The following is a 25,946-nucleotide window of genomic DNA, read 5'->3' on the forward strand; positions in this document are numbered from 1 at the left end:
AATCAAGATTGCAGGGAGAAATATCAATAACCTCAGATATGCAGATGACACCACCCTTATGGCAGAAAGTGAAGAGGAACTAAAAAGCCTCTTGATGAAAGTGAAAGTGGAGAGTGAAAAAGTTGGCTTAAAGCTCAACATTCAGAAAACTAAGATCATGGCATCTGGTCCTATCACTTCATGGGGAATAGATTGGGAAACAGTGGAAACAGTGGCTGACTATTTTGGGGGTGGGGGCTCTAAAATCACTGCAGATGGTGATTGCAGTCATGAAATTAACGAAATAAATTCCACTCCTTGGAAGGAAAGTTATGACCAACCTAGACAGAATATTCAAAAGCAGAGACATTACTTTGCCAACAAAGGTCCATCTAGTCAAGGCTATGGTTTTTCCAGTGGTTATGTATGGGATGTGAGAGTTGGACTGTGAAGGAAGCTGAGCACCAAAGAATTGATGCTTTTGAACTGTGGTGCTGGAAAAGACTCTTGAGAGTCCCTTGGACTGCAAGGAGATCCAACAAGTCCATCCTAAAGGAGATCAGTCCTGGGTATTCATTGGAAGGACTGAAGATGAAGCTAAAACTCCACTACTTTGGCCACCTCATGCAAAGAGTTGACTCATTGGAAAAGACCCTGATGCTGGGAGGGATTGGGGGCAGGAGGAGAAGGGGATGATTTAGGATGAGATGGCTGGATGGCATCACTGACTTGATGGACATGAGTTTGAGTGAACTTCAGGAGTTGGTGATGGATAGGGAGGCTGGTGCACTGCGATTCATGGGGTCACAAAGAATCAGACATGACTGAGCAACTGAACTGAGCTAAACTGAACTGATATATCTGTAAAGCCATCATCACAAAATAACAAGATGTATGTTAACTTCAAAAGTGTATAACCTGTTTAATGCCTCCCTCCTCTTTACCCATCCATGATAACTGAAAGTGAAAGTTGCTCAGTTGATTCCAACTCTTTGAGACCCCATGGACTATACAGTCCATGGAATTATCCAGGGTAGAATACTGGAGTGGGCAGCCGTTCCCTTCTCCAGGGGATCTTCCCAACCCAGGGATCGAACCTGCAGTCTCCCACATTGCAAGTAGATTCTTTACCAAATGAGCTATGAGGGACACCTTTTATCCACCCATATCTACAGATAATCACTGATCAACTTTCCTTTCTAGAAATTTACAAGAATTGATTAATACTTTTCTTTTACCTAAGCCACTCACTGAGTCCAGGTTGATTTCCCTGGTTCCATTCTTACCAAAGGTTGGGGCCGGTGGGGGGGAGGGTATGGACAGGGGGAGCAAGTTTAACAAAAATCATTGGGAAAATACCAACATGGTTGTCTAGTTTTCAAAATGGCTTATGAAATTTCTGAAACTCCTCAACACTATTATGTACTTGAATCTTTATCAATCCTAATAAAAATGTTATTAATAATAAACCCTCATCTCTATTTAGAAATTTAATGTGTTTCTTGGCCCAATTTTAAAATCTAGATTTGTCTCTCTCTTTTAACATTATCATCATGGTTTGGCAAATACTGTCTAGAGACCCTGTGATATTAGTGAAAGCAATTGAGTATGCTTTGTGTGTGTTTACCAAAGAACTAAACAATGCAAGGAATTCCAAATGATGCAAATAATATTCCATTTATGAGAATTATTCACGGACTTTTCAATAGAGTTTTTATTTAATAATATATGATGATTATATGTGTCATTTATTTCAGATTATATATAGTTTTGATTATATAGTATGTTCAATTAATATTCTAAAACTATAATTTCTCTTCTTAGAGTAATCACAGCATGTTTTACTTCTTGTTGCTTTAAAAGGTGGCTTTTAAATTGTTCTTTACAAAAATGAAAATGAAGGAAAAAGCCAAAATACAACTAATTTCGCTTCTTTTTGAAATTTGACATTTTCCACTAGCTAAGTAATGTAATAACACACCACCTAAATGAGCAGTATTTTAATAGCATCAATTTCACAACATTTTAATTGTCACATTTCTCGTTCTTTTTAGGGAGACTTCTGGTTAACAGCCGTGGGATCTAAAGAACAAGTAAGATTTAAAGCATACTAGGTGTTTTTTTTTTTTTTTCTGGTCTAGTTTTCACATTTTATTTGTTTATTACTTAATAGTATTTCTTTACTACTATAAGTTGTAACTTAGAAAATTGTTAGCAATTTTATTCTGGAGCATGAGGAATAAAAGCGAACTTTCAACAGGTTCAGATTATTTGGAGGCTTTAAAAACCTACATGAATTTTCTGTGTATGGTAGGCAGATAGAAAGATATTACAGATGGAATGAAAGTCCAGGTCCAAAGTAATGGGCATGCTTTTATGCTGAGTGAATAGAAACCCTTCAAATGAAGTTTTGTAAGACATTTGTTTTTGTAATGTGTCTACTGGTGCAGTTGTCTTCTTCTTACTTGCCTACCAGGAGAATAGGTCACAGAATGATTCATTTGCTTCCCCAACCCTACCTCATGGAGAACCATGACTCAGAATCAGAGAGTTAGGGCAATGTGAGGTGCATCTTCCAAACTGGAATGGGATGTGTTGGGATGATGAAGGAAGGACCTTCAGTTAATGGAGTAGAAAAGAGAACAGGTGAGATAAGAGACGAAAGGAAAGCAAATGAGGAAGGGGAAAATTGAAAACAATAATAGAGAAGAAAGCCAGATCACTGTACGAATAAAGAAAGTGAACAGCTAGATTACGTATACTTCATTGTCAATATTTGGAAGAAAGGAAAGAGAGGTAGAACAAACAGTAGATTGAAAACTGGAGACAGGTAGAGACAGGGTATAAATAGGTTGTAGTTGAGAAAAAGGGAGAGATAAAATAGTTAGTGACCAAAGAGGCAGAAAGTTCCTCTTTTAATTTTTGCTAGTTTTTGACAATTTAGTCAGTTGAAACTAGAACTTGAGTGGTTTAAAAAATAGAAACATTGAATACTTGTATCTATTTCAATGAAGAAGAAAAAATTCTAGTCGTTATTTGCTGTCTCTGAGCATCCTGCTTCATGCTCAATTTAAGCCATGCTCAAATGAAGAAAATGTTTCTTGATTCGTTTCAAGTTTATTATGAGTGTTCTAAACCTGATCTACTCTTGAAATCACTTGACTTCTAAAAAGGGGAATCTCATGCATTTAGACAGGTGAAATAAGTCATTAAAATGTGTTTCTAATCTACAGAAAGCATATGTTAAGCAATTCAAATTTATAGTCAGAAGAGTTCAAATTACTCCTGCATTCATGGACACAAAGCTCTAGATTCACCCTGTAGTTATCCTGTAATTGCTATTTGCAGGCAAAGGAAAAGTGAACGCAGTGCTGATCTCAATTGTAATGTACAGATTTACCAAGGAACCTTGGAGAATTGACAGTCTTTCTATCCCAAAGTGTAAATCAATAAATAAATCTATAAAAAAAAAAGCAAAAAAGATTCAATAACCTCCCTTTTATTGCCATAAAGACATAAGTAAAAGTTCCTTTTTAGCAACATTTTCACAATATTTTAATTGGGAAATATAACCTTGAGTTTATGGTTGTTGCTTGAGGTTCATTGTTGTTGTTGTTTGGTGGCTATTATGTGTTAATCATTTATCATCATAATAAGATCTCTTAATTTGAAGTATCTTGGGGAAAATAATTTGTTTATTTATGGTGTATATATAAAGTTATCATTAATAGTCCATCATTCATTATTTTCCTAATTATAACATAGACTTTGATGTTGGTAGAGTAGAAAGTGCCTGTTGATTCTGACTCCAAACTACTGAGTAAAATCCCAACACCATCATTACGATCCACTTAGTCTCCCGAGGCCTTAATGTTTTAACGTTAAAAACAAGGACAATATTGCCTACACACAGGATTGTGGTGGCATTTGAACAACTTATCAACCTGAAATTACTTGGGACTTGTCCAACATTAGTAGATGACATACCTGATGACACTTGGTTCCTGTCCTTGGTTCCCTAAAGGTTTCTGTCCAAAATCCCATGAGCCATACAAATGATTTTGCAAGGATTGTTGCATGTGTTTGTACTTGTGATTTGACTTTATCATCAAAAAAGTTGTTCTGGGGATAAATCAACCTACCATTTACAAAGCTTTAGTCATCCTCATGTCTCTATATCTGGAGTGCAGGCAAAGTCCTTTAGCATCATCAAAATGTTCACCTGCTTTCTGCTACTTTACGTTCCTCAATGGAAAAAAATCTAGAACTCTCTCTCTCTCTCTCTCTTAATAGTGCTCGGCTAGGTGGTTTTACAAACATCTTCTCAGATAATCTTCACATCTGTCATGTAAAGAATATCTGATTGTCCCTTTTCCAGATGATTCTCAAAACAGCTGAATAACATGACTGAGGTCACCTCAATAGAAAAGAGAAGGAACTGGAATTGGGACTAAGAACTCTGGCCACAGTTTGTGTACATTGCAAAACACCCTAGTACCTTCCTTAGTGAAATATAATAAATTTATTACGAATATTCATAGAAGTACTATCACAGTGATTTTATCCATATTTGTGTAAAGAAAGCATTAATGAAAAAGACGAGGGGAAGCAAAAGTGATTGCTTGTTCCAAAAGAGGATGAGGACTGCTGGAAGATAAATAGTAAGACAGACTCAGTAACTCAGTCCTGTGCCTTGAACAAGCTCTATGAGGAGGCATCAGTCAGCATTTTGAAAAAGTGCTTCCTACTTAGTTGACAGCAGAGTGAACCTGAAGTCCTCCCACATGTACCTTTAAGAGCCAATTCATCTGCATTCCTCTGAAAGTTTAGCAGAGAGAAACTTTATTTTCTAATTGTTGGCATTCTTCTTCTTAACAAAACCCCAAAGATTCTCTTTTCTGACTCTGCTTTTGGCTGATGGTGTGAAGTGTGTGGTTTTTCTGAGTTGATCTAGGTATACGTGTTGAAGTCAGGAAAGAAAATAATTATTATATAAATGCACATTGAACAATCCCTTTGAGAGACTAGCCTCTTGAACATCATTAAGAAAAAAAGAAGCTGTTAGAAAAAAAATAAAATTGAAGTTCCTGCATGATTAGTCAATTAATTTTTAAAATAATTGCTTCTAATTAACTTCATTAAAATAAACCTGTTTTATTCTTTTGTTAGAAAAATTCTCCTAGATTATTAAACGAAGTCAACAAACACTTCTCTTTCTGGTCCTTCACACACATACATTCACAAGCACAGATATACATACAAACACACACAAGTGCACACATACTATGACAAAAATTTCCCACCTTCCAATGAAATATTCTATATTATCTGTTTGGTAGAATGTATAATGTTGAAAAAGTGATTATTGGAGAAGAGTTGAAATGATTGAGCCTTAAATATGTTATGACATTTTGAAACTTCAATCTACGCCTATCTAAACGCTGTTTTAAGTAGTCATCATCTTGTTTCATAAATGACGGCTCCCTGTGTTTAGAAATACGCTTTCATTGTGCTGATATCACAGCTCAGATTTCTCTTTCCTCAGATTGTCTCCAGTGTAAACATGCTGCTTGATAAAGATGACAGGGAACTTAACTTGATTGCTAGGCAACTGTGTTCTTATTACCATAGATAAACACACTTACTTCCTCTTTGGTGTTCTCCTGGTAAGGAATTTCTGGAAGGAGCCTAATGCTTTCTTTTAGATAGATTATTATCTCATCCTTTCTAAGTAATCACATAGGTATCCTTTATTCTTTTGGATTTAATGCAAGGAAAAGTTCAGAGGCAAATGGTGAGGTATTAGATGGTGTGTATCAAGGCATGATGAGAAACAGGGATGTTGTTATTAGGAAACATTTTGAGTACATGAGACAGAATCTAAATTATTCCACAGAAGCATGTTTCCATCTAGATTCTGAAAACTAAGTGTTATCTTGGGATCATGGGGGAGTTTTCTTCACAATATCAACTTCGTTCATGAAATTCAAATAAATGCTTCCAGAATGAAATGAGATAATAGCAATGGACCAAACAGTTGTTCATTTTACATGACAGTTGTTTATTTACATTTTACATAATAATCTACCCAAATAATCTACCTCTTTATTTCCAAGGAGAGTTATTGTTCCTCTGTGAGTCTTACATAGAGCTTACAGTTTAACACCACTATTGATTAAACATGGTTTGTTACCAAACATAGACATGAGTGAGGATCCTTTCATATCTGAAGACTGTTATTAGTTCTGTTTTGTGAGTGATTGCTTTTTTGCTATCATCAATGATCAATGATAGAATACAACGATGATGGTGTAGATGCTGTAGAAAAACTGTTCATTATCCACAGCAACTACTGATTATGAGGATCCGAAGGCATCAAGAGGGCAAAAGTGCAGCAGCCAAGAGGAATTCAAGTCAAAGGGAACTCTCGGAGTGCAGTCTCATAGTCAGGCTGGTTAAACTATAAGATGCAAAAGGATTCATGTGACCCAGGAACCCCAGCTGCTGCACTAACCCCCTAGAGGGACTGAATGTCCTTTTGTGAAGGAAGAGCTGAATTAGTGGGACCAGGGTAGTGGAACTAATGCTGACAATAGAATTTTCACCACCACTATGAAAAAGCAAAGTATACAGCCCCGAGTGTCTGTTACACCTAGGAATTCCCTGAATTTTGATGTCAGTTTGACTATCTGGCTCAGAGCAAAGTTGCTCCTGTTTGCAGTGCCCATCGGAGAAGGCAATGGCACCCCACTCCAGTACTCTTGCTTGGAAAATCCCATGGACGGAGGAGCCTGGTAGGCTGCAATCCATGGGGTCGCTAAGAGTCAGACATGACTGAGCGACTTCACTTTCACCTTTCACTTTCATGCATTGCAGAAGGAAAGGGCAACCCACTCCGGTGTTCTTGCCTGGAGAATCCCAGGGATGGCTGAGCCTGGTGGGCTGCCGTCTATGGGGTCACACAGAGTCGGACACGACTGAAGCGACTTAGCAGCAGCAGCAGTGCCCATATATTTGTAACCGTGCAAGTGCTAATACTCAAAGTTTCCATATTCTCTTAGAGCCACATATTTATATCTGGATAAAAATCAGTATCCAAAAAGGCTATTTCAGAATAGTGAATGAACTGGCCTCTGGTGCCACTGACAATGCAGTAGGGAAAGGAAGAGGGAAGGAAAAATAAATAAATAAAAACACCACTATTGACTAAACATGGTTTGGTACCAAACATAGACATGAGTGAAGATCCTTTCATATCTGAAGACTGTTATTAGTTCTGTTTTGTGAGTGATTGCTTTTTTGCTATCATCAATGATCAATGATAGAACACAACAAAGATGGTGTAGCACTAAGGGGTACGCCTGTGGCACATTTATTTTCCCCATCACCTTGAGAGTGGTTTCCAAGATTAATTCTAGTGTCAGTGGCTCCATATATTAATTGTTACTGCAGAAGCTCTTTATAGTATGTCAGAGTTTAGCCACTCCTGTGTTACTTTGATGCAAAGTCCCTAAAACCTCAGAAATCAAAAGCAAACAAGCATAAGACCTGGCAAAAGTTTTCAAATATCATTGCATGATTTTTTAAAAAATTAACATCTGTACTATCTGCATCCTTATCTTTAACTCTTTTTCTTTCTGCCATTGTTAGTATGACTAGTTGCATTTATCTATTCTGTTCAAGATATTCATATACTCAGAAATCTTTGTTGAAAAACTTAATCTAGTGGACAACTTTCTGATATAGATTTGATGTAGATATTTGACAATATAGGCTAGTGGATTGTGAATGCAAAGGCAGATGACAGTAATCCATTCAACAGCACATAACCTAAAAATGGAACCATATAGATGATATTCACATGGACCCTGAGAAAGACAAGTCACAGGGTTTCTTTAAGCACCACTGAGTTTTGTGTAATTTTATGAAGTTTTGCTCTTCTACCTGATGTTATAGGATGCGAGGGCAAGGATATATACCATCAGAGATAATGGTGATCCTTTCTCCTAGGTTGCAGAATGGCTAAAATACATGCATATGCCATTACACTTTAACTGATAGAGCTCGATAAAAATTTTAGTATTATTTCATAAATCTACTTTGTTCTCATATCCACTTAAAGCAAAACAGTCATTTGACATTGTAAGTAGTTTCCCTGTATCTGTGTGTGAAAGTAAAGCATCTTACCTAATATAACTTCCTTGAATGCATGAATGTATCATTTTTGTAATCTTCTCAAGTACTGTGAATAATGCTTGGCTCATGGTCCTTACTCAGTATGTAATGGACAGGTGTTTCAGTTTTCTATGCTGTATAACAAATTACCACACATTCAGTGGCTTTAAAATAACATTTATTATCTCACAGTCTCTATGGGTAGGTGGCTCCTCTGCAAGGATGCAGTCAATATGTCAGCAAGGGCTTAGTTCTCACCTGGAGGCTAAACTGGTGATGGATCCACTTCCAAGTTCACTCAAGTTGTTGGCAGAGTGTACTTCCTTGTTACTGTTAAAATGAGGGCTTAAGCTTCTTGATGCTTGTTGTCTGGAGGTTTTGCTCAGCTCCAAGAGGCTGCCTGAAGCTCACTGCCTAAAGGCCCTGTCCAGAGCCTTCTCACCACATGACACTTTGCGTCCTTAAAGCCGGCAAGGTAGAAGGAGACCCCCTACAACCAAGAGCAGGATGAAGTTTTATATAATAGAGCATAATCAAGGTGGTGAAATCCTATCTCCTTTGCTAAGCTCTATTGGTTAGAAGGAAGTCACAGGTCCTGTCCACACTCAAGAGGACAGGATTATACAAGAGCATAGACACCAGGAGGAAGAGGCCCTGGGGACCACTTTAAAGCCTGTTTGCCAAGTAGGTATCATCATTAAGACTAGTATCAGAGAAACCTTGATTCTCAAATTTGAACAAGAATTTAAAATCACGTTAGAGAAAAAAAACATGTTTGGTTACTGAAGAAAATGTAAAATAGCTGTTAAAGTAGCTGCAGAGTTGTCACTACACTTGATTTACAAAGGCAGCATATCCACAGCATTCCCAATTGTAAGAGGCTAAATCTTCAGGGAATAGAAACATATTCTTTGCTTACTTTGACAATGAGTAGTGTGTGAGCCTCTTTCCTTTCTGAGTACGTTCTGAGTTTCAGGGCTTTGAATAACACAGCTTGTTCTTAATGTACACCTCACTGTCTACTATTGTTTGGCCTATAATAACCACAGAGGTTATTATATACTATGTAATTACAGGCTGCAGTTACTAAGCATTCTACCATCTATTTACCCATAGGTCTGTTTTCTCACATAAGCACTTAATTCTATAATATTAAAATCAAAAGCTCCGAGCTTACTGGTCTTCCAGAATATGAGAATAATAGTTGAATTGTAAGTCATTCCCCCAGGGAACAATGTACTGGGACATGTGGGACCATGTAACCTTGGAGCATATACATCTGGTGATCTCTATAAAGCTCCCCAAATTTATATCTTCCCAGAATTCAAAAACATACACTTTCTGAGGGCCCCCGCAGACCATAATTGCCACTTTCTACTTAAGAAAAGCAGTCGCTAAGGTAACCAGGATACACATTCCATAGCAATCTACATCTCGGGCAATCTAACTTAAAAGCATGCTACATATGAACACTAATGCAAAAGGGAAGTTTTCCATGCTAAAATAATCAACATAGACCATTGAAATTTAAAAATAATTGCCTTATCCATATTAAGTCTTGGGGATACACTTTGCACCTGTTGCGTAGTACACATGTGACATTTTCAGTCCACCTCTAATCCTTGTCACATATAACAGTGATCATGTCACAGTCCAGGGTATATATATCAGTCAGGATCCTTTCAGAAAACTGATGGCACACTTTAAAAAGTTTGAAGAGCCTTTAATAAAGTGACTTTTATGGAGGGATAATTAGGGTTAAAGGGTAGTGAAGTATCCCAGGCTATATAACTAACTAGTTACAGTTATATTAAGCCACATATAGTCTTAATAGAACATAAGGTTATAAAAACCAGAGAGACCTGTATTATTAAAGACAGCCAACCAACAAGACCCTGGCTAAGTTAAGAAAACAAACAAACAAAAAACATATGACAATACATGTCCTGGCAGGTAGAGAACAAGGAAAATAAATACCATGACTCCTCATTTCTTTTACCTTCTAATATTCTGCTGATGCCTCACAGTGAACCAATAAAAGACTAAAAGGCAGGAGGGCCAGGTTGATGCCATCCTTAAATGTTAACCTCATGAAGCAGGGGTAAAAGGCTGAAGAATGGATCAGGAGGGACAAACAGGGATTATCCTATAGCATGGCAATGTGCATCAGAACACAAAGAGAGCTGTAGATAATTTTGTCCCCACCCACCCACCATTTTTTTTTAAATTCTAGCTTTTGTTCATCGTCTGATTTCTAACAGTCTCTTCCTTTTATGCCTGGGAATATTGACCAAAGATATATTGAATCCATTGCTTATTTCTTAGGAACTACAGCAATGATATGTTTCATTTACTCATATTCTGACCTCTTTTCAGAAGTCATAGAGCTTTTAGAAAGGATTGTTGAACTACTGAATGTTCTTCTAACCATTCATAACTGGAGTTTCTCCTGAGGCAGTTCCTAGTAATTTTCATTTTTCTATAAGCTGGCCAACTTTAAAACAACTCATTCCCACCACATAGTTTTAAAGTCTGCCCTGGCTACTCTTCATGCAGAGGGAAAAAATAAATAAATAAAAAATAATAAAAAACAGAAAAACAAAAACTTCAGTTTAGATTTGAGATAGAATTAAAAATGGCACATACAGTTCAGAATGAAATCTTCCAGTTTTACCAGTGAAGAGGCAAATATCTACTGTGTCTATTGACAAATTATATTAACTCTAATCTTAATATTTATTTGACTTGTTTTTTACTTCTAAGCACTCACACAAATTTTTACACCATGTTTTTCTCCATGCCAACTGATTTAGCCTTCATAAAAACTTTTGCCCTTCCAGTTTTAAATTAAAAGTTACCATAGAAATGTGTAGATCATTTAGACATTAATGTTTGGACTGTAACAACTATGCAACCCAAAATTTTGATACTGTTAGGTTTAAATTTAGCCTTTGTATGTCTTAGCACAAGTCAAGTTTTATTAATTCTCAATTTCCTCATTTGTTAAATAGATATTTCTGGTATTCTTTTGTTGTTAATTTTGATAATGTGCGTTTAAATAGTGTTTTGTAGATGTCAAGCAAACTATTGAGGATAATGGGAAAAAATACAAAATTGATATTAGGTGAATGGGAGAATTATTTGTACATCTATAGAGAGGTCTACTAGATTTATAGTATATGAACAAGGCAATGGCACCCCACTCCAGTACTCTTGCCTGGAAAATCCCATGGATGGAGGAGCCTGGAAGGCTGTGGTCCATGGGGTCGCTGAGGGTCGGACACGACTGAGCGACTTTACTTTCACTTTTCACTTTCCTGCATTGGAGAAGGAAATGGCAACCCACTCCAGTGTTCTTGCCTGGAGAATCCCAGGGACAGGGGAGCCTGGTGGGCTGTCGTCTATGGGGTCACACAGAGTTGGATATGACTAAAGTGACTTAGCAGCAGATCTTGATTTCATGTTTCTTGTTTTTGTTTTAAATTTTGAATACATGGATTTATTCTAATGCAATATGCCAGAACCTACTTTGGTTCCTCCTTTAATTATAAGTATGTAATTAAAGATTTTTCTCTTTCAGCACAATGTCATAAAATTTATCTTAAGCAAAATTGTTCTTATCCTTTATCTGACATGATACTTACTCCATTATTATTATAGTAAAAGGAAGGAAAAAAATAAGACTGTATGTAATTCTTCAGAACATAGTTGTATTAATATAGTGTTTTTTTTTTTTAATTCTATAACTACCCATTCCCAGTATATGATTAATGAGACTAGTTAATACTCTTGGCAAAATTTCAAAAATCATGTTAAACAGTGGTTGAAATATTTTAACCCAGAATTTCACCATTCGATTTCATTATGTTTCCTTTTCCTCACCAACACCAGAGACCAATGATATAAAAGATTTGTACCTTCCCTTTTTCCTTAGAACTGCCAGGTCAGAGACTCTGGAAGCATTCCTACTAATAGAATGGGAAAAGTATGGGTCATTTGACAGATTATTGTGAACTGTGGCTTTCTGAGCTAGCACACAGGATAGGTAGAAACCCAAAATGTTTAAAAATATTAAAGATACCTTCTTGTGCTGCTGCTGCTGCTGCTGCTAAGTCACTTCAGTCGTGTCTGACTCTGTGCGACCCCATAGATGGCAGCCCACCAGACTCCCCAGTCCCTGGGATTCTCCAGGCAAGAACACTGGAGTGGGTTGCCATTTCCTTCTCCAATGCATGAAAGTGGAAAGTGAAAGTGAAGTTGCTCAGTCGTGTCCGACTCTTAGCAACCCCATGGACTGCAGCCTACCAGGCTCCTCTGTCCATGGGATTTTCCAGGCAAGAGTACTACCTTGTCTTATTATCAGTTTTTTCATACATTTTTCCTCAAGATTTTTTAAAATCCTGATTTTTAACTGATGCTTGTTTTCCATTTTTAAGTGACTTTAATTAGCCTCATTTTCCATGACTTTGGTTACAAAATTTTATCCAGGGGGCAATAAGAATGTAATGGCTTTCCCAGGAAAGATAGTCTCTACTCTTCTATAAGAAGGATCATCCATGCTTATACACTTGGGTACCATCGTTTGAATAGATTTGTCTCTGTGGAGCAAAGACTTGATTTCTATCTATAATTATTTTTATTCTGCTAAAATTATGGTTATAAATTACATATTATTGTATATCTCATTCCTGCTTAGACACACACTTTCTACAAAGAATATAAGGCTTTTCACGAACTGATTCCTTTCTCTTTGTCTAGCTTTATCTTTCTACCTTACTTTCACTTCCAGGTGTCCTGTGCTTTAGCACTACTAAACTTATCATATTGCTGCCAGAAAAACTGGCTTCTTCTATGGTACACTGACTTATATATGTATCACCTTCAGTTAATCCCATGGCATTCTAACTTCTAATAGCCCTGAAGTCTCTCAGTCATGTCCAACTCTTTGCAACCCACGGACTGTAGCCTATCACGCTCATCCATCCATGGGATTTTCCAGGCAAGAGTGCTGGAGTGGATTGCCATTTCCTTCTCCAGGGGATCTTCCTGACCCAGGAATCGAACCCGGGTCTTCCGCATTGCAGGCAGACGCTTTACCATCTGAGCCACCAGGGAAGCCCTCTAATAGCCCTACTAATAGCCCTCTAATAGCCTTCTATATTAATGATACATTTAAATGCCTGGACTTCCCAAATGTTGGAGAACAATTTGAAAGTAGAGATATCATTTCATTCTTCTTTGTATCGCCATTGGGGTATCTAGTATACAGTAGGGTTCAAAACTTGTTTATAAATAAGTAAATTGTATCACAGACAATTAGAAGAATGCTTCAGAATGAGCTGCAATAATGTACTGACATTTTAACAAGCAAACAGAATCAACCTAAAAATTTGTATCATAGTCACATTGTTTATGTAGAAAAATGAGTGAAAATTTGGTTAACTGATAGGAATTGTACTTTTTTGTTTCTGGTTTGAAATCAGGTAGGTTTCTGGTCTGATCTCTAACTATGAATAGTTTTCTAGGACAGCTGCTGCTAATGACAAGAAGGAAAGAGCCTTATAATGCAACATTATGCTTCACTGTTGTAACAGAGACAAAAATTACTCTTTGTCAATTTAATCATAACTTGTATTTTGAACTTTTGGAAATATAATTAGTAAATATAAAACAATATAAATGCCATATTGATTTAATGTCACTATTATAGCCAGTATCAGTCAAAAGGAATCCATAAGGATCCTTAGGCATACCACATACTCATTGTATTTATTTTTAAGTTTGTTTCCAATTTAAAACTTGGAATTAGTTTCCCTACTTAAATCACAGTTATAAACTCACTATTCAGGTCCAAGCTGAGGCCTTAAAAGTCTAGTTGATCATATTTTTTTTCTAATTTCTATTGGACTATATCTGCCTTACAATGTAGTGTCAGTTTCTATTACTGCAAAGTAAATTAGCTATATGGATACCCAACAGCCGTGAGTTGTGGGCAGTGAGGGGATGCTGTGCTAGCAGACTTGAACCACATTGTATATTTGCTATATTTTCTACTTCTAAGTGATAAGGTTGTGTTCTCCAAGTAACATTCTTATAAATATGATCTTAAACTAAATTTGATATATTATTAATTCAGTAAAATACTAAATGAGTACAGAAAAAAAATATGTATATGTCACACACTCAGTATACATACCTCTACACACATAAACACAGTGTATTTACAGCATCTTTTCACCCAGTTAAGAAAATATAGAGTTTAATATGTGAAAAATAGTTTTTAAAAAATTCAAGAAAATGAAATTTTTAAAAATAAAATAATAAAACAGGTAATTGTAGGAAAAAAGGAAAGTTTAAGTAGAAGAGCTTATTTTTGTATTTGTTCCCTGTAAATTCTTTGTTCATTCATATATTAGAAAAATTATTATTTAAGTACTTTTTGCAAAGAAGAATGTTTAAATTACGTGAATTGGCAAAGACTGTATCTCACTGGGTAGAAATGAAGTCATCATTTCCTAAAACAACTCAGCTTTCATGTTAAGTATTTCCCAGTCCACATCTTAATATCATATAGCTAATAAAACTATCCCATCTTTTATTCTTTTGTTTCTCATTTGAATTTATTCTTATATTCCATTATATAACATATCAAGAAACATTTCTGTCTGGGTGGTATTATGGTATAAGGAATTAATTAGGATGCTAAATCTCAAAATAATACACACCATATGATTAACAGGTGTTTAAATATAGTCTACATTCTTCAGGTAAAACATGGCAAATGGAATTAAAAGTCTGTCTCTGCTGCCTTAAAAAACACCTCTAAGATAAGAGTTTAAAATTTTAAAAACACAATAATACAAACAAATTTAATAGTAGAGGGATACAAATTATCAAAAGATGTCAAAGAGTTCTGGAAGATGCAAAGTAGAGATTTAGCAAAGTAGGTAAATCTGAAACCTAGTGCCAGTAGCTTAGATAACTGTGACATGTGTCAACTCACCCACCCACCACTCTCAAAGCCTGGAAAGCCTCAGGCAGGACTTGTAGTTATCAAGTACGTAGGAGTAACAGAAGGTGCTTGACACTGAAAATAAGAGGATTGTTTCAAAACAATAAGATTGTCTCTAGGATGTGCTAGATCACCAAATTCTTTCCTGTCTTTGTATATAGCTAGGAGAGTAGGAGACCAGAGGTATAAAACATTAGAGAAATTGGATTAAAGATTAAGGCTATCAAAACAAAGAAGGCTAGAGATGAAGTACTGTTCAGAAATCATGAAAAAAAAAAAAAAAAAAAACTCAAATATCCTTCCTGGACACCAACTCCCTACTCCTAAGATATCAGAACAATGAATAAAATTGGACTGTCCTTTTGATAAACTTAATTGTCCTTGAGAAAATAACATATAATATGCAGGAATTCTTATCCCAGAGTCAAGCTGTCTCATTCAGCATTAACCTTTTGTCAAACCTTGACCCGTACACACTAACACAGAATTTCCATAAGATCTTCTTAAGGCACCACTCAGATAGTCAAAGATGGCCAATATATAAGGAACAGTTTCAGTGTAAAAGAGAACAAAACAAATAAAGGTGCAAATCATAAAAAGAACAGAGAAAAAATTTTAATCTCAGATATTTAAAATTTTATAGTAGATATATACATAAATACAAAAGGAGAGATGGATGATGAAATTGAGAAAACAGGAGCGAAAAGGACTAGTAATGATCAAAAGTATTTTAATGAGAGAATTAATTGCAGATATCCAACTTCTGTCTAATATCACCTTCACAAAGTGAGACCATAACTAAGGAATGAAAATAATGACTAAGGAATGAAAATAGCAAAGATATAACAAAAAAAAATGCTGAATAATGAAAGAACTTGATTCTCAGATTGAAAAAAGTTCAGTTACTTCTTAACATATTGTGTTTTCAAAGAAGGCTTACTATGAGGCATGTTGGGGAAATTATGGTATAACCAAGTTAAAGATGTGAAACCCACAAAATGTAGACAGCAGAAAGGGTGATGGTGATCACAGCTCACATACCAAGAAAGGGAATAAAAATGGCACTTCAATTTTTTAAACAATATTGAATAGTTGGATGTTAAATGACAGGAAACCTTCAAACTTCTAGGGTATAAAATTTTCCCAATTTACAGTTTTATATCCATCCAAACTATCAATAAAATGTGAAGCTATAATAAAGCCAATTTCAGATAGGCAAAATAGTTTAAGAATTATGTTCCATCTACTTGTTCAGAAGATACAACTGGAGAGTACACTTAAACAAATGAGAGTAAATCACATGAAAAAAAAAAAATGTTCCAAGAAACAAGAAACCAGACACAGAGGTGAAGAAAAAAGAGGTAAAGGGAAGCCCCAAGAAAATAGCATATAGAGCAACAGACTCATCTTGGAGTAGGCAGGTAAAAGCATGAAGACATCCAAGAAGGGATTGGAATTGATGGAAAGTTTCCGGTCATTTCTGAGTTTTTAGAAAGAAATATTAACAGGCTTGAGTTAGATCTATTAAACCTCTTAAGTAAGACAAAAGTAGCGTGAAGCACATAAAAAAACTAAATAAAAAATTTTAAAGCAGTCAGGGATGTACTGAAGGAATATACATTTGTATAATACTATAAAGATAAATGCTGTATGATATCATTTATATGTGGAATCTAAAAAATAGGACAAACTTGTAAAAGTAACAATAAGGAAATAGACACATATATAGAGAACAGGCTAGTGGTTCCTGCTGAGGAGAGGCAAGAGGGAGGGACAAGACAGGGGTAGAAGATCAAGAGGTACAAACTATTTTGTGTAAAATAAGTTTCAAAGATACATTGCATAACAGGGCGTAGAGCCAATACTTTATAAAAATTGTGATTCACTACATTGTACACCTGTAACATGTAATATTGGACATCAACTATATCTCCATAACAAAATTATTCAGGGATTTTTTTACTGAAGGAATATGCATTTGTATAATACACACATTATTTTCCCATAGAATTTATTATTTGCAGAGTCTTCAGGGATGAAGAGATTATCCTCTCCCTGTTCTTCCTTCACTCTGAGCTTTCTTTGGAACTGCCGGAAAACACAATAATTTGGCATGGAAAACAAAAACAAGTGGTTGAGGGTGGAAGTGAAAGTCACTCAGTTGTGTCCAACTCTGTGACCCCATGGACTATACAGTCCATGGAATTCTCCAGGCCAGGGTACTGGAGTGGGTAGGCTTTCCCTTCTCCAGAAGATCTTCCCAACCCAGGAATTGAACCCCAGTCTCCTGCATTGCACAGATTCTCTATCAACTGACTATCAGGGAAGCCCTGAGGGTGAAAGGGTAGAGCTGAAAGACCTATTAGAACTAAATTTTTGTATTTTCCTAAGACCTCGTACCATAAATTTCTGTGTATATCTTTACTTACAATCGTATCCATGGTTTGAAATGAAAATTAATTTATCTTTCCATTTCTCTTTTTCTTAATGTATGTAAACACAGTTCTTAATTTTATGCTTTAAAACAACCTTGAAATCAGAAGAGTTAATATAAGATGAACTTACTTTTTTTCTATGAATACATATAATTAAAGGTTACAAGCAGTCAGCTTCTTCTACCTCAACTTACCATAGGCTGCAGTAGAGAAAAAGGAGGCTATTAAGTTTACATGTCGTGTCTACTTTGACTTCACTGCAGTAAATGTAAATATATCCCAGCAATCTTTCAAACAGTCATTGCTCTTTTTTCCTCATAGACACATACTGCTGCATTAAATAAGATTTTTCTACTCTTAAAAAGAATAGAATAGGAAAAAATCTACCAGATCCTTTAAATGCCAATTAATTGTACCATTGATTCCTTAAAATAAAATGTGATTTTTTTCCCTTAAATATCAGGAATATGAATTTAAATATGATTAATGCTTCTTAAAATTAATGATTAGACCAGCAGGTAGATGCTTCCTTAATATCTTTCCCCAAATTTAGAGTGAAAATAACGGGTAGATTATGTGAATAAATATGGTAATTGAAGCCCAATGGGATTGCAAATTTAGAGTTCAATTTCCATTTTAACAAGAAAAAACACTTACAGATAGAACTCTGGGGATCAGTGCCTCTTCAGAATAACGTTAGCCTTTCCAAATTTAAGTCATAAAAGCAAGGGAATTAACTCTTCCTTTGTCTATTCCCCAACATAGAGTTCCCTTTTTAAAGGATATGCTTTGTTCATGCTTGAGAATAAGAATGACAAGAAAAATAAGAACAAGAAGAGAGGACAAAGAAGAAAAGTCAAATTTATAAATTATTCATCACTATATTTGCTCTCATAGCCTTACCATTTTAGGAGGACCTGGAATGATCGATTCAGACTTTAATGTTAATAATCATAGTATAGCACCAATTGGATACACCTCCAATTTTATTTTTTGACAGCTAAATTCATGTGCTTCAGACGAGAAAGTAAAAGAAGTCTTCATTGAATCAATTGCACTATGCTTCATTCTAAACCAGACAGCAGACAGCTTATGGTTCATTGATGCATTTTGCTCTATGGAGATTAAAAGTTATTTAATTTACAGAGAAGAAAAAAAAAATCTAGGTTATTCAGAGAAAAGCACCCAAAATTCTCTAATAAAGGAAATTCCAGAGCCCTATATTTTCCAGATAATCATTGAATGTGTTTATTTTTCTACAGCAAGGACTATAGCTTAGTGAAGCTAGTTAACTCTTCTAGAATAGTAGCCCAGCCACTGAACAATGAGAGGTATGAATTTGTCTTCCAGACATACCCAATTATGCTAAGAAATCTTGATTTGCTCCTCTGAGAAGAAAAGGTATCTCTCATTTAAGAAAGTCGCGGTTATAGCTAGTGAAGCTTACTAAAATGTATTAGAGAATAATGAAGTGAACTTTATTGAAAGGTACCCTTGGGAGCAATCCCATCATCCTCCACAGCTGAGAACAGCAAAATCGTCTACTAGCCTTTCTTAGCTTCATACAGAATGACTTTTCATGAAAAGGATTGGCAGAATGTAATTGCAGTCACCTTTTTAACTCATCTATTAATGTTGGGTGGTTCACTTGGAAACAAATAAATTTCATACATACTTATTTTGTTAATCCATTATTTTAGGCATGCTATTCTTTTCTCACATATGAGAATTATCATCATCAAGTAGATATTATTCATCAAGCATCTAATAAATGCCATTCACCATGCTACTTTCATTCACACATGCTGTTTTTGTTCCCACAACAGCCAGGCAAAGTAGATGCTATTTTATCCCCAATTAGCAGAGGAAGAAATTGTAACTCATACCGAATTTTCTATTTCTTCTCTATCATTGAAAATGTCTAGTAATGAACTAAGCAGATAGACAGTGATCCATCCATATTTTTGGCTAACTTATTACTAGTGCCTCCTAGTTTGTTGAATTTGCTTCCATTTCAGCTGGTGCAAACAGACTGTAGCCATAACAAAACTATGTAGATCTTTCTTCCTGAAGGTCCACTCAAAATATATACGCTGGAGGACATAAAGAGAGTGTGGTTAATGAAGGGATAGATGATTCCAGCAAATGATGCTGTGGTCTGTAACGAGTTTAACACCTGGCAGATAATGCAAATGGCACTGAAAATTAGCTCATTTTTGGCTTCCCCATGCACTGTTCAGTTGAATAAAATGTGCATTGAAAAGAAGTCCAATTTTTTTTTTTTTGTATACACATGTTTTAAATCTGAGCAATAGCTCAGTTCAGTGAATTTATTTAGAGTAATTTAATTAACTTGTTCCTCTCTTCTTGCTCCAACAGGAGATGAGTTTTACAGGTTCCAGGGAGGTTTGATTTTCACCCCTACTTGTTACTGGGCAGTTTTGCCTTCAGCCTTCTAATTTGCAACATGGTTATTTTCATCCAAGCATAAATTTCTTTCCTCTTTGGCACTTTTTCACCTTTTAAAAATGAGAATGATCCATATGGCTAAAGAATGTCAGGAAAGGAAACATTTGGGAAGAATTATATGGGATGCAGTCATTCCGGATCTTGATCATCTTATCCAGGAAAAGCCAAGTAAAAGAACAGCTATAGAGGGTTATGTGCCAAAAGTTTAGAATTCCAGAGTGTTTAGAGCAGATAGGTGACTTTAAATTACTATTTATAAAGCACCAACAAGACTCATGTGAGATGCTTGAAATGTATGAGGAAGACGAGGATATGTTTTTCATTTTATATGATAATTCATTTAAAATATTTCAGGTATAGCCTAGAGATATTTTAAAGCCTGGGGTGGAATATTCTTAAACTTTAAAGTGGATTAAGATACTATGGGTGTTTCCTAAATTATAGATTACAAATAATATTGAATGCTAAAACATAATAATTTAGAGAGTTTAGGTTGACGATAGCAGTTTACCTTAAATTCTTTTAAAGAAAAATACTGTCATGTGTAAGAGTCCATAAGGGAACAGACAGATTTCTCTAAAGTATAAAGTGCGTGTACATTCCATCTTGGTCTTTGCAGCACGTGCTTTATGGTGGTGGGGTGGAGTCATTCCAGGGATTGGTTCTTTTAGGGGTGCCATGGCCAGGAAGTGCATGACTTATTTGAAAGGTAACAAATTCACCTGAAAGTTTTTACTGATACATTTTCATGTCCCTAAATGTTATAATGTTATCAAGCATTCAGAAAATGTGATTTTTTAAAAAAAATTACTTATAAAGATAAATCTTTAGTAAGAAAGATAAAGCAGAACAGCTTTTTGCCAGGTATCACAGGCCAGTTTAACAAATTATGGTCATTAAGGAGATATTGCTTAAAAAAAAAAAAAAAAACTGTGAAGGAGCAAGTAGCCAGTTTTCTTGCTGATAGTGATATATAAGCTCAACCTGTCATCCACATTTTACTATCCATTCCTAAAAATACCTCCATGCTATAGTTGAGTAGAAGACTGTTTAACTGGCATTGAACAAGAACATCTAAAATGAACACTTAGATCCAGTTGACAATCATCTCATGGGACCAGCTGTATCTTAACTAACCTCCCTTGAAGTATGTACTTCTCAAAGCCATAGTCAGAATGTATTTATATTAAAGCACAGTAGGTATTTTTAGGTTTTTACCACACCGTGGCAATTTAGTGCCTAAATACAATTAGGTGTATATTTTTCTTCAATTTTTTTTTTAATATATATATTGAAGTATACTTGATTAATAATATTGTATTAGGTGTATGTTAATAGTTGGGGCCAGCAGAGGGAGGCTTTGGTTTACATGACAGGCTCAGCTATAAGAGACAAACTCTCCAAACTGCTCAGAGGTTCATAGTTTCATATTCAGCTCTTCATGTCTCAGTTACTCATGGAAGAATTGAGGAGAAAATGAGGGAACAAGAATATAAAACCACACGGTTTACTGAAGTGAGGTAGTCACTTTAAGGTAGTTCAGTTCAGTCACTCAGTCATGTCCGACTCTTTGCGACCCCATAAACTGCAGTACGCCAGGCCTCCCTGTCCAACATCAACCCGCGGACCCTCATCAAATGCATGTCCTTTGAGTTGGTGATGCCATCCAACCATCTCATCTTCTGTGGTCCCCTTCTCCTCCCACCTTTAATTTTTCCCAGCATCAGGGTCTTTTCCAATGAGTTGGTTCTTCGCATCAGGTGGCCAAAGTATTGGAGCTTCAGCTTTAGCGTCAGTCCTTCCAATGAATATTCAGGGTTGATTTCCTTTAGATGGACTCATTGGACCTCCTTACAGTCCAACAGACTCTCAAGAGTCTTCTCCAACCAAGTAATGGTTCAAAACCATTACTTCTTTGATGCTCAGCTTTCTTTGTGGTCCAACTCTCACATCCATACATGACTACTGGAAAAGACATAGCTTTGACTAGGTGGACCTTTGTTGGTAAAGTAACGTCTCTGCTGTTTAATATGCTGTCTAGGTTGGTCATAGCTTTTCTTCCAAGGAGCAAGAGTCTTTTAATTTCATGACTGCAGTCACCATTTGCAGTGATTTTGGAGCCCAGAAAAATAAAGTCAGCCACTGCTTCCATTGTTTCCCCATCTATTTGCCATGAAGGGATGGGACCAGATGCCATGATCTTATTTTTCTGAATGTTGTGTTTTAAGCTAACTTTTTCACACTCCTCTTTCACTTTCATCAAAAGGCTCTTTAGTTCTTTACTTTCTGCCATAAGAGTGGTGCCGTCTGCATATCTGAGGTTATTGATATTTCTCCTGGAAATCTTGATTCCAGCTTGTGCTTCATCCAGCCCAGTGTTTCTCATGGTGTACTCTACATATAAGTTAAATAAGCAGGGTGACAATATACAGCCTTGACATATTCCTTTCCCGATTTGTAACCAGTCTGTTGTTCCATGTCCAGTTCTAACTGTTGCTTCTTAACCTGCATACAGATTTCTCAGGAGGCAGGTCAGGTGGTCTGGTATTCCCATCTCTTTAACAATTTTTCACAATTTGTTGTGATCCACACAGTCAAAGCCTTTTGCATAGTCAGTAAAGCAGAAGTAGGTGTTTTTCTGGAACTCTCTTGCTTTTTCAATGATCCAGTGGATGTTGGCAATTTGATCTCTGGTTCCCCTGCCTTTTCTAAATCCAGCTTGAATATCTGGAAGTTCATGATTTACATACGGTTGAAGCCTGACTTGGATAATTTTCAGCATTACTTTATTAGCATGTGAAATGAATGCAATTGTGCGGTAGTTTGAGCATTATTTGGTATTGCCTTTCTTTGAGATTGGAATGAAAACTGACCTTTTCCATCCTGTGGCCACTGCTGAGTTTTTCAAATTTGCTGGCATATTGAGTGCAGCACTTTCACAGCATCATCTTTTAGGATTTGAAAGAGCTCAACTGGAATTCCCTCACCTCCACTAGCTTTGTTCATAGTGATGCTTCCTAAGGCCCACTTGACTGCATTCCAGCATTTCTGGCTCTAGGTGAGTGATCACACCATCATGGTTATCTGGGTCATGAAGATCTTTTTTGTATAGTTCTTCTGTGTGTTCTTTAAGATATTCTATGTTTAAGGTAAGGCTAGTTCAAAGTACTAGGACAAGATCTACTAGAATATGACATAAACATTTCAGTAATAGTTCATGGTCAAGAGATTGAAACACAGTTATCTAATGTATCTAAAGATTGCATCAACTTTACCTTTTGGCCACAATGGTTCTGTGGTGTATTGATAAACCAGCCTTCCAGGGGTTAGAAGCATTTGATGACTTCCTGGCTTTAAATGTTTTTACTGTGGTTGCTTGCCTCCGTACAGAATCTGTGAATATTTAACACCAGGCTTTTGCAAGCTAGGGCTTCCCAGGTGGTGCTAGTGGTAAAGAATTCCCCTGACAATGCACGAGATACAAGAGACTTGGGTTCTATCCCTGAGTTGGAAATTCCCCTGGAGTAGGAAATGGCAACCCACTCCAGTATTCTTGCCTGGAAAACTCCATGGACAGAGGACCTGGCAGACTACAGTCCGTGGGGTCGCGAAGAGTCAGACACCACTGAGCACATGGAGGAGCTGGTAGATTACCCCAAAGGTCCCTAGATTATGCCCCTCTAGAAATCTTTATTGGTGCCTCTGTCCTTAGGCCATGACCTCTTTCCAAGTGCCAGTGCCAACCTGACCTTTGCAAGCTGGTGAGAGTTGAGCCAATATATCACTGAAATTTACATAGAAAATCTAAGGATGGAGGTTGCACTGAAGAGCCTATGTGAAAGGCACTCAGTCATGTCTGACTCTTTGCCACCCCAAGGGCTGTACAGTCCATGGAATTCTCCAGACCAGAATACTGGAGTGGGTAGCCTTTCCCTTCTCCAGGGGACCTTCCCAACCCAGGAATCGAACCAAGGTCTCCCACATTGCAGGCAGATTCTTTACCAGCTGAGCTACAAGGGAAGCCCAAGAATACTGGAGTGGGTAGCCCATTCCTTCTCCAGAGGATCTTCCTGACCCAGGGATCAAATCAGGGTCTCCTGCATTGCAGGAAGATTCTTTACTGACTGAGCTATCAGGGAAGCCTATAAGCACATAGTGATCTTTCCTTGATGGGATACAAGCATGGCCTAAAATGTCTTGGAAAGAGGCTGTCAATCAAGAGCAGCTACTTTAAGTTCCAGAGGGAAGAGGATATTAAGCAGCTTACCAAGACATGGATTTAGGCACAAATAGTAAGCAGAAGCCTGTAACCAGATTGAGGCCAAAAGGTAAGTTGATGTAATTAGAAAAAAATAATCCTGTTAAATACAAAATTTTAAGCAATGCAAATTACAAATTATACATCATAAAGGACCTTATTGTAGATGTAGAAAATTCTATTTATAAAGGCATACATCATAAATGTTCCACTTCTATAAAATATTAGTTATTTAAAAACAGGTATAACCTCTAAAGATAGCAAAAATACATTTATATAATAGTATAATTAATTTTATTTTTCACTCTTATTGATGTAGCCTCCGCTTGAATTTTGCTTTTGCAAATGTATTTTTCATATGAACTAATAATTTTTTGTCACTAGGCTTACATTTAATTCCCTTTAATGTGTTAATTTGTACATGGCAATTTTTTATATACTTTAGTGCCTTATCGGAGAAGGCAATGGCACCTCACTCCAGTACTCTTGCCTGGAAAATCCCATGGACAGAAGAGCTTGGAAGGCTGCAGTCCATGGGGTCGCTGAGAGTCGGACACGACTGAGCGACTTCACTTTCACCTTTCACTTTCATGCACAGGAGAAGGAAATGGCAACCCACTCCAGTGTTCTTGCCTGGAGAATCCCAGGGACGGGGGAGCCTGGTGGGCTGCCGTCTATGGGGTCGCACACAGTCGGACACGACTGAAGCGACTTAGCAGCAGCAGCAGCAGCAGCAGCAGTGCCTTATTAATATTAAAATTCACACATTATTTTTCTGAAAAATCTTTTAAAAAGTACTTCTTTATATTAAACATTTTGCTTTTCCCTTTACCTTCTTTTTTCCCTATTCATTTGGAGAGGATAAATATCCTATATTCTATATAACATATAGTATATGATTTTATTTATCATACTTTATTAATAATCCTTATAAATAAAAAAAAACTGTAGTTTATGATAATTAAAGTAATTTTATTAAGAGTTTCAGAATATTGAGATATAGAGGTTTAAGCCCTGCCCCTTACACCAGGCATTAGAAACAGAAATCAATTATTGAATCCCAGAAGTGACATGGGAAGAAACGACAGATTGGTACTCATTGGGAAGAAATGACAGATTGGTACTCATTGGAAGAGAACAATTCTGAAAGGAATAAGAATAGAAGAAGAAAAACTGTGCTGAGTTGCTCTTTTTGGTCAGATGGGCATGAACTGGAAACTATCATGAAAAGTAGATTTTAGAAACCAGACCATTAGAAATCAGAAATGGCCTTTCCATTTGGAGTGAGGGACTCCAAAAGTTAATTTGTGAATAATTAATTTAAAACTCTGAATGTGTGTTTCCCATAACAGCAATGTAGTTCAAAGTCATAATCCAAAAATCTTATCATACTCCTAAAATAGCTGAAATTAAACACAGAGAGATTCTGCATCCCCTTGCTGCTAAGTCACTTCAGTCGTGTCCGACTCTGTGCAACCCCAGAGACGGCAGCCCACCAGGTTTCCCCGTCCCTGGAATTCTCCAGTCAAGAACACTGGAGTGGGTTGCCATTTCCTTCTCCAATGCATGAAAGTGAAAAGTGAAAGTGAAGTCACTCAGTCATGTCCAACTCTAGTGA

General features: G+C 36.4%; 1 protein-coding gene across 23 annotated transcripts in view; it reads left to right on the forward strand.

The window, feature by feature from the left end:
• Positions 1-25,946, forward strand: part of PTPRD (protein tyrosine phosphatase receptor type D) — a 2,527,413-nt gene that overhangs the window by 1,787,174 nt on the left and 714,293 nt on the right. For all 23 annotated transcript variants that reach the window (XM_070794551.1, XM_070794552.1, XM_070794555.1 and 20 more), the window contains exon 10: positions 2,034-2,072. The gene's annotated coding sequence lies outside the window, so the exon portion shown is untranslated. The remainder of the gene's footprint in view (positions 1-2,033; positions 2,073-25,946) is intronic.

This window comes from Bos indicus, chromosome 8 (genome assembly GCF_029378745.1).
Source record: "Bos indicus isolate NIAB-ARS_2022 breed Sahiwal x Tharparkar chromosome 8, NIAB-ARS_B.indTharparkar_mat_pri_1.0, whole genome shotgun sequence".
Lineage (NCBI taxonomy): Eukaryota > Metazoa > Chordata > Mammalia > Artiodactyla > Bovidae > Bos > Bos indicus.